Raw genomic sequence first — 12,457 nt, forward strand, 5'->3', positions numbered from 1 at the left:
ACACTATAATTAGCCTTTTATTTTATTTTTTAATTTATACAATGATAATTTACTTAAATATTTTTTTATGCGAAACTGCTTGTCCTCCTTAATGGACTTCCAGAAGTGCCCTTAATGGTGTTGTCTATAAGTAATAAGTGAAGATTACTCACCCTTCTCATGTCAGTGATTAACTGTTTTTATCTGTTGTGTAGCTTTATGCCAGTATATACAGGCTACTAAATTCAGAGATGTTGCCAGAGGACAGTTGGCGGGTGCAGAAGAAGGTAACCTCCATTCCCCACTATGCTCTCCACTCCTGCAGTCAGTGCTCCTGTTTGTATCACAATCAACCACAGCTCGGCCTGTATGGAAGCAGATTAGTCTCAAATATAATTCACTCAAAAAACACGATTCACACATGCGTAGACAATTTCACATGCATGAAACCTAATTCACGTACACAAAAAAAATTCACGTGCGTGAAAAAAAAAATATATTCACAAAAAGCAATTCACATGCGGAAAATAAAATTATATATTCATATAATATACATTCACAAATGCAAAAAACACAATTCGTAGATATACAACTTTGCACAAAAACCTTTGAATGTTTAAAATGTATGAGTGTCTGAATGTACAAATCGTCATTTACTACGAATTCCACTCGGATTTGTGTGTGTGTGTTTTTGAGACTTTCCTGGCAGAGCTCTCTTCCCACGTGGGTCTGTCGTACTCTTTAGCCAATCAGATGCGAGCTTACCATTCAACCAATCATATCATAAGCCACTGAGAGTGCATTCAAGGAGAGTAGTTTTGCAAGACTTCAGGATGGAAGTCACAATAATGGCAGAAGCTTCCTTTGTTTGAGTCTGCGCGTCAGAAACGGAAGTGCTAAAAAATCGCTAAAAATGGGCTTCCACTTGTCTCAATTGAGTTCCAATTTGGTCGCTGTGTCCATTTTCTTTTACTGTCTATGGGATTACTGATGTAAAGGCTTAATTTCCATTCTATTAATCCATATTGCGCAAAAGGTGCGCAGAATCGTGCTCCCTTGAATGCAATCTCAGTGCTTATTATGATATGATTGGTTGAATGGTAAGCTCGCATCTGATTGGCTAAAGAGTACGACAGACCCCCGTGGGAAGAGAGCTCTGCCAGGAAAGTCTCAAAAACACACACACACAAATCCGAGTGGATTCGTAGTAAATGACGATTTGTACATTCAGACACTCGTAAATTTTAAACATTCAAAGGGTTTTTGTGCACAGTTGTATATCTACGAATTGTTTTTTGCATTTGTGAAATGTATTTTATGAATAATAATTTTATTTTCCGCATGTGTGAATTGCTTTTTGTGAATATATATTTTTTTCACGCACGTGAATTTTTTTTGTGTGTACGTGAATTAGGTTTCATGCATGTGAAATTGTCTACGCATGTGTGAATTGTGTTTTTTGCGTGAATTATATTTGAGACTAATTTGCTTCCATAGGCCTGTGCCCGCTAACCTTTAACCTTTCCAGGCACTTCTTTCACAGCACCGCTGTTTGCTCATGTGTGAGAAGGCTGCGTGGTTGGGTAGCGTGGGATCACCGGTCTTCCTGCCCTTTATCCCTTCAACTCCATTTCCTCTTCCTCTCTCTCTCAGCAGCAGCAACTTATTAGCACTCCAAACTGTTTGTCAGTCACTGCTTGGTGAACTTTTGCCAAGCTTCGCTTGGTGGGCTGTATTCCTCTTGGTCTGTAACTACTTCACTTGGAATTATTTTCGAGGCACGTCTTTTCCATGCGTTGTTAATCTTTTCTGGTTCTTTTGTTTTTGAATTTTTTTGTTTTATTTTTTTTTATTTTTTTTTTATTTTTTTTTTTGAATGTCTTCTTGCTTCATCTGTTCTAGCAATTTAATGTTAAGATATATTACCACTCTATCACTTTTTTTCATGTGGTTTGCTTGAATTGCCATGAAGGCTTAAGGATAATTGCTGGGAAAAGAGCTTTCTGAGCTTATCTTTTTTCTTTTCTCTTTCTCTTTCTGTCCACATCTCAGGTGAGAATTTTGAGCAGAGTCCACTGCGGAGAACTTTTAAAATCTAAAGTTCTATGCACACTATCCCGACAATGTGGAGTGGAACCCTTTTGACCAGGATGCAGTGGGCCATGGTGAGTGACACACATAGAGGTCTACCAATATTGGGCTTTTTCAAAAACTAATTCTCAGTTTCTAGAAAACAAGGTGGCCACCAGCAAATGCAATGAAAATATGCAATAGTTCTACAATATAAAAAACCCTTTAATGCAAAACACCTTTTTTGTCAAGCACTATATTTTTTGATGTGAAAAAATGGCTCAGTGCATTTTCTGAGTGAACGTGCAGTGAAACAACGTCAACCATTCTTTTGATTGAATGATTTAAAGACTCACTCATAATATTCCAAAAGACACTCACTGGTTGCCACATATTGGAAAAATAAAGTAACCTGGAGGAAAGAGTCATAAAAAATTAATCAGTGATACAATGAACCAGTTGTCGATTCCACTCCAACTTTTAAGGGATAGTTCACCCAAGATGAAAATTACATTCTTGGTTATATGGACTTTCTTCTTTCAGATTGAATACATTTGGAGTTTTATATTGCAAAATATCCTCGCTTTTCTAAGTTTTATAATGGTGGTGAATAGGTGTTGAGATTTTGAAGTCCAATAAAGTGCATCAATCCATTATAAAAAGCACTCCACATGGCACGGGGGGGGTTAATAACCAAGGCCTTCTGAAGCCAAATTGATGTGTTTTGTGTATGAAAAATATACATATTAAAACAACTTTATTACTGTTTAATTTTAACTTCTGCTAACTGTCATACCTGCGGACATGAGTGAATGGCGTTCTAGCGGATGATTGTAGGACGTAGGCATAGCGTAAACTCCGGAGAGAAAGATGAACTGAACCTGAAAGAGGCAGAGGAGAGAGCAAGCAACAAAACACCGGTCATGATTAGAAGTACAAAACGAGGATTTGCGAAAAAAAAAATGATGGAGGATTTTTGATTATAAGCTAAGTGTAGACTGGTTTTCCTTTGCTGTGGTCAAAAACAAAACCTTGGGTTTCTCATGATACTAGCATATTTCTCATCAAAGCTTTTTATTCGTCTGAAGGAGGAGAGTCATATATACCTGGGATTCTGATCTCCCGAGCATGGATAGATGCGACTAGTGAAACATATTTTTTTAAAGGACTCAGAAGTGCCGTTTTTTGTTGCATGGACAACAGCGGACTGTGCTGATGGGAAAACATTACGTTCACACAGACAGCCCATGGGACGAGTTATTTTCAGCTTTAGAGGTCAACTAACCAATTCTGATTCCTCAGAATTGTCAAAAAAAATGGATCTTTTTGGGATTACCACCAAGGCCTTCCTGTATCGTTACCTGTTATAAAGCAGACAGGCACAGGAGGTGGTGCTGCTGGTCATGCCTAACAACGCCCTTTTGCCCACACTGTATTTGAGATATTAGCACAGGCTTACTGCAAACGGAAAATAGAAATATGCACTCTCCAGACATTCTGTTAATTGTCCAAACATGGCATTGCTACTTGGACAGTCTGAAATGGCCATATCATACACTTAATTGCACGGGTTGCTATATAGGAAGTGGTTCCCAACCACGTCCTAAAGGCATGTCTGTGCAAAATTTTTGTCAGACACACCCATTAAGAGTAGTTCTGACTAAATGGTGCAGCGTTGGGGGGCTTCACGGGAACGTGGTTGGAATCCATGCTATATTGAGTCTATGAAATGAGATATGAAGTGGCTCAAAATTAATGGAATTGTTGAAGGTCAAAAAGAGTATTTTGAATATTTGTAGATCCTCAGAACCCACTTTTTTTGTTTCCCCCACAGCTCTGTAATGCCAAAGGGGCTTGTCCTTCCGCAACCCAGACAGACATTCCGTGGGCCCCAGTTCCACTCTTTCATTATCACAAGGAGAGGATGGCTCCCGAACCCACGGCCTTGCCCTCACCTTCTTTGAGGAGGTGAACCAGCAAGCAGATCTTGCAGGGCCATGAGACGCTCTACACACATGCACAATGCAGAACAGTACGACATCTCTGCCAAACCACCAACCACACCTCGCCACGCCAGAAGACACGCGTTTCCACCCCTCATCCCCCCCCCCAACTGCTCGCTGCTCCCTCTCCTTGTCTCGACCTGCAGCGTTTCCAACTCCTACGTACATCAGCCCGAGGACACTCTCTATGTATCCAAATTGCATCCTCGTCTGATCACCACCCATGGGCTTCGCCCCCACGCCTGCAGAAGGTTTCTGGACACAGCTGCACCAGGCTGTCAACCTCGCCTCAGCCCCGCCGCTGCCGTGGAGAGCTACGTCTACAATGTCCTCTACGAGGTCCCGCTACCACCGGCCGGGCGTTCCTTGAAGTGTTCGGGCGTTATACGGGCCAGTGGTGTGTCAGAGACCCCGCACGGCTGAGCTGCCCCCTCTTTGACTTCCCACTGCAGGAGGTGTTGGGATAGCTGCTAGGTGTGGGAGAACGGTGCCTACAGCTTCTTCACCTGTGCAGACTAATGGAGATCCAGATCCTTCTTGTACTAGCAATGTGAGTGATATCAATCAACTTTTGTAGACCTCGTTCCTGGTATGATAACCAGCTTAGAGCAATTCCACACGACGACGCATAGAGAATAAGAAAACGGCACAGGGGTGTTCTCCACACAAACTGCAAGCTCAAAATACTGATTCGGTTGGTTTTACGCATAAGACCTGTTCTAGGAGGAGAAAGTTGTCTGCAGGAACTCTGTGTTGCTGGACTTGTTCCTATGAAAGGAGAAATTGGATTTGACAAAGTTACCAAGATTTGTGGTGCCTTTTAAAGATTCCCAGCAGGGTGTTTGGGTTTAGAAACTTAGAAGCTCACATGTACTGTAAATGCGCCAGTTATCATAAGTTGGGGGCCTTTCATGTCAGTCAGATGGCCCCTCTCCTGTTTAAACCAGTCATTCTTGGCCCAGAAGTGTAAAGTGTACCAGACTTTTTAAATGAAACTCAAAAGTCTGGCTACATGAGTTTAGCCTATTAATTGAAACTTCTGTTTTGACTCACAGATCCAATTGTTGTGAGTAGTTTTTTTTATAAAACCTAGTAAGCTGCCTACAAAGACTGCATTTTAAGGCATGCTGATTTGAAATCTGTTTCTAATAGTTTGAAAAAATTGATTCTTTCCCATACTATATTGAAGATATTTTTAACAGTGTTTGAGTATGTTTTTTTAAATTTAGGAGTAGAGTAAGGCTTAGTTGACAACCATGTAGTCAAAAACTGAAAAGTTTTTCCCTTGTGTTTTAAAAAGTTTCACGTATACACCGATAGCGTTTTCAAAAGGATTCCCGTTTCACATATCTGTGAAAATGGCCAAAAAATGCTGTATTACATATGCCAGACCAGTAGTTGGCGCTGTCACCTTCTTAGTAAACAGAACCTGTTGCGTGTATATATGATGTGTCTCAGCTGTTGGTTGTAATATTGGTGAAAGTAAATCCATACTTTGCTGAAGAAGCTTTGCAAACTCTTGAGCAGCAACAACAGTACCATGTACTGTGCCATTTGTTGTGTATGTTTGTTCGCTTGCCTTTTAAAATGAACACGTACTGCGCATTGTCTACATACATATGCGTACTACGCATGCGCATGCAACCGTCACCATTTTCAAAGATTCCCGTTTTGGGTGATTAATCGATGAATCGGTTTTAATACGTCAACAGTGGCATTTTTTCAAAACTTGCACTTTAAGGAAACCCGTTTTCAAAAATATGCGTTTTTCATATCCCCCAAAATCATACCGTTGTTGTCTAATGTGAACAGGCAAAGCAGCATAAAAAGTTTCCGTTTTGGCTGAGGAGATTTCAAAAATGTTGTTGTATGCTTAAGGCCCCTAAATTTAGGAAACATTGCAGGATTTTTTGAAAACTTTCAGAAGAATTTTGGAAAGTTTCAGGAAATTTACCATTCCTTTGCAGCTTATACCTACATATAATACGCTTATGCTGTGAAATTTGGAAATGATTTTCATTGGAGAAAAAAATCTATTTGTAGTAAAATTTGTAGTTATTGTCCAGAAAAAAATCACACAGCATTAGCTGACTGTTAATGCTTAACTAAACAAACCTTGACCCCCTGCATTCTACCAGCTAACTGAAAGAACAACAAATTCTGGACTATGGCTGTAATGTAAGCTGAAGGCCATTAAACATTTTATTAAAAAGGATGAGCCCTTCCATAGTCTGTTCCATACTAGCTTGCTGTTTAAAATAAGACATATAATAGGAATTCAAACCTGGAAAAGGAAAATCTTATCAAGGTTCTGAAAATTGTTAATGACTTGGCTGTAATTTGCTCAAAGTCACTAAATCATTGCATTCTTAATAGTCAAAAGTGAGTACATGCAGACAGGACTTTTAATTTAGTGCATGCTTTTTTGGCATTGATCCTTATTAGTATTGCTTTTTGCTTGTTCCTGCCGAAATTAAAGCTAAGCTCTTTCAAATGAAAGCCAATTTAAATCTGTCTGGAAGCCTTAATCTAACTTGACAGATAACTGAATAAATAAATGTCATTTTCAAACATAGACCTTTTTTTGCTCATTTTGGCTTGTTCTGTTAAAGTTCAGGCTGGTTTAGACAAAGAAGAATAAACAGGCGGTTATATTGCGGTGTGTACTGCGACATGAATAAAATCGTTCTCTCTTTTCAACTCTAGTCTTGTGGCGTCTCCGTTCTCAGTGTCCATGTGAGCTCATCTTAGCGCTTTGTTCTCTATAATAGCATTGTCAAACTCACAGCCCACCCGTTTTTCTCAGAATCTCCTGGTAGTTTACAAATGAAAAAATTAAACTCAAAGCTTTCTGTGGAGTATTGAGCGGTGAATGCGTTGCAGGAGAAGTTGATTAAAATTGAATAAATTGTTTTTCATTGCATATGTTGTATGTTTGAAGGTTTAAGTAGAATCTCGCAATATGTCTCTACAATATGTCAAAATATCATCATTACCCCCTGATTTTATGAAAATGTCACTTATATGTACTTTGTTTGATTCCATATGTTAAATGCAATATAATTGGCAGTTTCTGAAACCTGGAAATTCTTACCAGGCCAATTTTAGATTGAATTTTAAAGCAGCATGGGAATATTCTTTTGCGATTCAGTGGCAGATGTGCATTAATTGATTGGATCAATTACATTAACAAAGGAAGAGCGAGTTACAGGAGGGTAAACTACAAAGCGACAGGGGGCTGGGTGGATGCATTGCTGCCAAGGTGTTAAGCATTTTAGCAACCATTCTCCGGATAAGGAGGATGGTGGTGATGCAGCATGTAACATGATTGGCTAGAAATTACATCATCCTTTCTCTGTATCCAGAAGGCTCATGCTTATAGTGTAATATTTGTGGACAGTGAGAGTCCAGAAAGAAAAATGACTTGATGTCATTAGATTTAGGAGCTGCACACACACACATGGTAGGTGTGAGCTCTAAAATCAAGATAGCTTACATTGTTCCCAATAAATAAAGTATATATAAATACCCTGGCCCTTTTTTACCAGGTATGTATAATTGGAATACTTGAGACAGGCATCTGCTGCTAGCAGATCAATAGATGCTTTGGCAGTTACTGCTCATTTTTTCTATATAGACTGCTGCCAATCAATTAGCTACAGAAGCGACGCGGTCTTCTGGATGTAAAGATTCTTGCTTGAATTAATATATTATTATAACTTAATAAAGCAATGTTAATTCCTATTATCCAAATAGTCATTCAGTTGTTTAAAATTATTAATATTTTTGAAAACACACTTTTCTTTGGAGCTGCACACACACAAAGTAATTAAATAAAATAAAATATAAATACCCTGGCCCTTTTACCAAAATAAAATAGATCAATAAAATAAAAATAAAATAAAATGATAAATTAAATTAAATTAAATTAAATTGAAAACTTTTGATTTTTGAAAACACATTTTCTTTAGGTAAAATAAAGTAATTAAATAAAATTAAATTAAATTAAATAAAATTTTTAATTTAAATTAAATTAAAATTAAATTAAATTAAATTAAATTTAAAATTATTAATGTAGAAATGAATAAAGCAGGTTTGTTAGAGTACCCCTGACTCTTGCTGATTTTTATCATTAAAATCAATGAAACTGAAACGTTGGTCAAAGGGATCATATGATGTTGCTAAGAAAAAGAACATTTTGTGTATTTGGTGTAATGATATGTGTTTATGTGGTTTAAGATAAAAAAAAAAACACATTATTTTCCACATACTGTACATTATTGTTTCTCCTCTATGCATTTGTTCTGCAGCGTGCAGTTTTTTTACAAAGCTCATCGTTCTGAAAAGCAGTAAGCGTTGTGATTGGCCGAATGCCTCAAGCGTGTGACGGAAATGTTATGTCCTTGCCATCGGTGATGCGTGTCCCGGTCAGAACACCGCGCCAAAAGACAAAAAGCAATAAAATCTCATTACAAACAGGCCATTTGTTGCATCCATTGGGGACATAATTCCGGGTTATAATGACTTATACTGTGTTTTTACGCATTGCATTGAAGCGCTCCGTGTAAATAAAACCATGTCTGCATTTGTGATCGGATAAAACGACAAACAACTAGCGCTACTCTACACCAGCGGTTCTCAATTCCAGTCCTCGCGCCCCCCAGCTCTGCCACGTCTTTTTCTTTGTTAACACACCTGATTCCGATAATCTCCGTGCATGAACTGTGTTCCCAATGATATGGTCCCTACACAGTGTTCATTGTTTCCTACTCCCTGAGCAGAGGAAATCTGTTGAAGTTTACCTCACTTTTAGAACATTCTTTCCGCGGTTGCACTGCACAGCGTCTTCAAACACGGACAAGTGTGACATCATATACCTCTGTAAATAAATACAATTTGAATTCGCGTCTTGCTCACTTCAATGCACTTTTGAATGGAACATATACGTTCACTTTGAATTTGAATCATGGCAGAATATCCTGTGATGTCCACTTCGCAGGGCACTTATGTTCGAATAGAACAAATGTCTGAAGCGACAGGAGAAACATACAAAATGTGCAGAGCACGGGGGCGTGAGGACTGGAATTGAGGACCTCTGCTCTACACTGCTCAAAACTCGTGTTTGAATCATCAGTGGCAAATCCTCTACATATGTAACGTGCTTACAGACTGTGAGTCAGAACAGCCGGCATTCTATTCTATGATCAGGGATCAGTGGTAAATGTAATTTGTTGAAATTTAAATATTTGTTGAACTGTTCTTCTCTTTTGGAAAAGGCAAAAACTAAAGTATTTTCCACTTTCACAACAAACAGTGTCTCTACAGCATGGCGCCGACAACCGCCCGGAGAGAATAAAGTTGCATGGCATGAAAAATAAAAGTTTCTTTGCATGAACATTTGGGTGGTGTTATGCAAATCTTCCCAAATCATGAGGTAGAGGCGATGGGGCGTGTTAGAGCGAGCCGCTTTAGGAAGGTGTGGTTGATCTTAACTTTTATAAAGAATATCATCTTTGGATTTGAGACTTTAGTCTTGCAACATTACAGATCTTCTTTATTCACCAAGAGCTTGTAACCCTCAAGAGAAAGGAAAACTTGAAATCACATCATATGACCCCTTTAATGTCACAAATATTTACAAAGAAATGGTAGCACATTGAATTAAGCAAGACATTTTAAAAGACTGAAATAGTATTTTTTTGTAAAATGTACTCCAGTAATCTTTTTATTTAAAGATTTAATGAATCATTGTTTAGAACACTTTCTACTTAAAAATTTCATATGTAATTCTAAATGGTTCTTGCCATTTCTTTGTAATTATGTGTGACATTTACTAGCAATTTCTGAGTGAAAATTGTTTACCTAAAGCTTTTTCCAAGTAAATTCTAAACCAGTTTTTATTAGTATGTGAGGACTCTGTGTGTGTGTGTGTGTGTGTGTGTGTGTGTGTGTGTTTGTGTGTAGGGGTTTTTTGCACTGTGTGTGTGTGTGTGTAAAGGTCCACAAAGTCAAAGAGACTGGTTTAGTATTCCTGTCTCTCTGACAGTTGTGACTGCAGGGTGAAATCATAAAAAAAAAATCCCATTTGTTTCTTTGAGAATAATACAGAATAATTATCCTCTGTATTGTGGTATTTTTTAGTTTAAAATGCCCACTTGAAAATGCATTGTGTGCTTAAGAAGCACTCAATTTAAGCATTTCTATTAAAAAACCAAATGAGTGAATGTCAGACATTACTTCACTCAACCGCCGTGCACAGATCTCTCTCTCTCTCTCACACACACACACACACACACACACACACACACACACACACACACACACACACACACACACACACACACACAAATTACAGTACTAAAAAATCGAATCATAGAGTAAAGACTGTCGATACTCATAAAAACATTTTTTACCCAAAATAAAATTGTGTCATTGTTTACTCACTCTCACTTTATTCCAAACTTGTATGGCTTTCTTTCTTCTGTGGAACTTGAATGAAGATATGTTGGTAAACAAACAATTCTGGTTCCCATTGACTTCTACTGTATGGATAAAAAATACAATGGGAGTTAACGGGGAATCTGAGATGTTTTGTCACTAACATTCTTCAAATTATATTTTTTTATGTTCCATAAAAGAAATTCCTGCAGGTTTGGAACAACATGAGGGTGAGAAAATGATGATGTATATGATGATGTAGATAGATGGTGATTTCAAACAGCTCTTGCCATTTTTGTGAGTAATATGCAGCATTGGGTGAATGAACAGACTGTGTGTCATCTTATACTCAGTGTAGAGTAACCCTGCTTTGAGAGTGACGATGTCTGAATGTGCGTCTGTGTCCTTTTTTTGCTGACCAGATTACCAGCGGCTGATGACGTTCAGCGGAAAGCATCACAGCTTTAATGTTCCCCTTCCAATGGCAGCATGTGTACGCGTGCCCATCCTGCCCGCTTCACTGCTCCACTTCCTGGATGCGCCTGTGCCCTACCTCATGGGTCTGCACTCCAACGGCCCGGATGACCGCACAAAGCTGGAACTTCCCCAGAGGTGCGTGACACACACTCACTCCCAGAGAGCCGACTCGTCCTGCAGTTTTAGTACAGGATGATGAATTCACGTTTCACGATGTCATGTGGTTTTCCAAAAGAAATAGTGCTGTAGCCTTATAGGTGGTGATCATAATGGTCTGTTTTGCCTCACATGCATCTCAGTTAAAGAAAAGACTAATGCTTACATCTCTTTAGCTCATGCATCAACATTTTCCTGCTATAAGATTTTGTGATATGGGGTTATTAGGCTGGAAATCCTAACACAGCCCAATCAAACAATTCAATACATATATGTAAATATAAAAATTGAAAAGTTCAAAAGAAGAGCATTTATTTGAAAAAAAAAAAGTAACATTATATATATCTTCTTAAAACTATCTGGTGTAATAAAACAGAGATGCTATTAAAATATCTTTTAGCACTCACGTGATGTTCAAATAATGTTAGTTGAATATTATATACTGTATACCATATATAGCTATAATACTATAGAAATAGGAATGTAACTGTAAAATACATTCTGGAGTATATTATTCAGAGTACAGAGCAATATCTCCCTTTAAAACCCTTCTGGTCTTTTCTTCATCTACCTAAAAAAAAAAAGTCAGCTTTTCATGTGGAGTTCCTTTTTCCGAGTAAATCTTCTCTCAAACATTTGTCAGCTACACTGGCACTTTTCTTCTTTTAGTGCTTATGAAAGAAAACAATCTCTGATGGATCACTGCAATGTGCACTTTTAAAAAATTTACTTTTGTCTTTGGTTTGTTAGTTTGTCCTGGAAGTTCATAATCTCTTTCAGAAATTTCTCATTTGCATAATCTCATAGATCAATGTTTGTAATGAAATGACTCTTGTACCCTTCAGGTCAACCTTTGTTTTGTCGATATTGACAACCACTTTATCGAGCTACCGAGGACCTGCCTCAGTTCCCCCAACAAGCTGGAGTTCATCCAGGAGATCCGGAGGTTCTGTTGGCGTTTGGTATATCTTCAGAGGCAAACCCACAATGCAGTGGATGGCCAGAGCAAGCTCAGGGGGTTCCGCTCGGGTGACATGGCCTCTCGACAAGCGCGCAAGCAACGGCAACCTGGCCGGCTCACCGCTCAACTCTCGTACTTGCTGAGAGAAAACCAAACCATAGCTTGCGGTCTGCAAGCGCTGGTCAAGAGGACTGGAGTCAGTCTGGAGAAGGTGAGCATGGGAATGAGGACACAATGTACACCTAACGCACATAATTGACTCAAACAGTGTTCTTCAAAAGTTTGTTATGGTTCTTTAAAGCAATGTTCTGTAATATATATACACAGATTTTTCTGTGATAATCGACAACAGGCCACAGGTGCCAATTTCATT

The 12,457-nt window shown here is 38.5% G+C and overlaps 1 pseudogene; it reads left to right on the forward strand.

The window, feature by feature from the left end:
- Positions 1-12,457, forward strand: part of LOC109100845 — a 49,941-nt pseudogene that overhangs the window by 15,637 nt on the left and 21,847 nt on the right.

The sequence above is a fragment of the Cyprinus carpio genome, unplaced genomic scaffold (assembly GCF_018340385.1).
Source record: "Cyprinus carpio isolate SPL01 unplaced genomic scaffold, ASM1834038v1 S000006513, whole genome shotgun sequence".
NCBI classification, from domain to species: Eukaryota; Metazoa; Chordata; class Actinopteri; order Cypriniformes; family Cyprinidae; genus Cyprinus; species Cyprinus carpio.